The sequence below is a fragment of the Chinchilla lanigera genome, unplaced genomic scaffold, assembly GCF_000276665.1.
Source record: "Chinchilla lanigera isolate Chin_1 unplaced genomic scaffold, ChiLan1.0 scaffold00094, whole genome shotgun sequence".
Classification (NCBI taxonomy): Eukaryota; Metazoa; Chordata; class Mammalia; order Rodentia; family Chinchillidae; genus Chinchilla; species Chinchilla lanigera.
Genome location: NW_004955495.1, coordinates 6,365,194 through 6,367,487, shown reverse-complemented (window position 1 = coordinate 6,367,487; position 2,294 = coordinate 6,365,194).

The window sequence follows — 2,294 nt, the reverse complement described above, 5'->3', positions numbered from 1 at the left end:
AAAAAAAAAGACAAATTTAAAAATTAAAAAAGGCTGAGGATGTAGCTCAGTGCAAATGACCTAAATTCAATCCCCAATATGGGGGTGGGGAATAAAGGGTGAGAAGTACGGTCCTTATCTAGAGGACTTGGCCAGTATCACAAGTAGGCCTAGTGGTAAGGGATGGCCCACTGGGTTTGCTGTCTAGCCCTGACCAGCTCTTCCTGCCGTGCTCCAGGGCCTACTGGGTCCCACCTGCCTGGTCCCTGGCCAAGGTGCAATGTAGCCCAATGTAGAGGCAGCAGTGTGGGTACCAGGGTTGCTTGCTGCTACTAGGCTGGATGTTATTCCTAGACCTTTCTAGTTGTCCTAAAGTTTTGGGACTTTGGGATCAGTCTGTTAGTGGAAACTTAAAAAGTAAGATTTCGAAGCGGTCACAAAGTCTAGGAAGGAGGGAGAGAAAAAGTCAAGTCACCTGGAGAGAGAAGAGAGATGGAGACAGGCCCTGAGTCTGCAGGCCCCAGCTGGAAACAGCAGTTCTGGAAGCCTGCCAGCCTTGTTGCTTCTGCTTTTTTTTTGTCTTTTTGAGACAGGGTCTCGCTATGCAGTTCAGGCTGGCTTTCAGCTCACTTTGTAGCCCAGGTTGGTCTCTAACTCTGCAATTATCTTCCTGCCTCGGCATCTGGAATGCTGGGGTTATAGGCATGTGCCACCATGCCCAGCTGCTTCTGCTTTTTTGAAATGCTGCTGCGTGCACCACCACCCCTGGTGACCCTATCTCATTTTTTCTATTTGCAACTTGAACACTGTCTTCTTTTTTTTTGAACCTGAACACTTTGTACCAGTCATGTCCTATCTACTATGTGGCTATGAGCCCCTGAGGGAAGAAAAGTATTGTTTTTTAGCATCTATATTTATCTCATTCACAGTAGTAAAGGTTGAATCCAGGGCCTTCACACTAATGTACATCCTCAGCCCTTTTTTTCTCTTTCCTTCTTCCTTTCTTTCAGAACAGGGTCTTGCTAAAATCACTAAATTTCCCAGCCTGGGTTCCAACTTTGAATGCCCTCTGCCTCAGTCTGAGCGCTGGGATGACAAGTGTGTGCCACCTGGCTGGGCCTCCAGCATCACTTTAGACATCATGGAGTTGAAGAACAGGGTGCACTGTGGCCCAGCTGCTCCTGCGCCACTTCCCCCCTCTTGGCAGCAGGGCACCATGGGGTCCTGAGTGGCCAGGAAGGATCCTGCACTCCTGAGGAAGGCAGGCCAAGTCCAGCTATGACTTCTGCACACCAGAGGCTTCAGGTCCCGGCAGAGCAAGAGACAGATCCCCAAAGCACCTGCAGACCCCAGCTCTCCAGGGACCTGTGCCCGGAGTTAGGGGTCTGGTTCTGGAGTCGTGAGTGGTTCTTAGGAGTGTTGATGGCCTCAGCGACAGGGAGCTATGGGACGCTTTAGACACACAGTGGATGCCTAGACTTAGGCAGCAAGGGGGGCAATGACGGGAGTAGGGAACTCGAGGCCAGCAACAGTGCAGTGAGGCTTGTGAGTTCTGCAGTTGTGGTACAGAGGACCCAACAGCTCTGGCAACTCCACTACACTCAGTACCTCAGCCCCACACAGCATCCTGGGAGCTGATCCTGTCTCCCAATCACTTTCTCCAGAACTGTTTCCACTGCTGAGTTTTGGACTAGGAGTTCCAGAGCAAGGAAGAGCCACACTCATTCATAAGGATCCTCATGCGTCAACCTCCAGAATCGCCTGCCTCTTGGTTTTGTAGTTGGATGTCCATGTGCTGAGATGTGCAGTCTAGTGCCCTTCTGGGGACAGGAACCCTGCGGTGCGCCCTCTCCTAGTGGCCCCAGTATGCTCCCCAGAGTAGAGCGTGAGGGGTCCTGGCCACGTCAGCATGGCCATCCAGTAAGGCAGGGTAGGACGGGGTGCTCTCGCTCCCTCGAGCCACAGCTCGCTCACACCCCCAGCTTGAGCTAGGGTGTGGCACTGTACTACGTTCACGGGAGATGGGCTCAGGGTCCTGGGGAGGTCGACCAGGTGGGACAGGTGCTTTGGGGCATCCTTGGCTTTTTCTCTCTCCTCCCTAGTTGAGTTCAGAAGCCTTTGAGGGTGCCCTGTTCCTGACAAAGGGAGAGGCTGGAGAGGGGCCCCAGCAGGGCAAGTCCCACCCATCACTGCAGGCAATAAGGCAAAGCCCTGCCACCTTGGAACACACGACAGGGGACACGGCCGCCAGGCTGTGTGCGCGCAGCTTCCAGGGTGCCGAGCGTCGGGTGGGGGCACCTGAGGTCGACATTGGG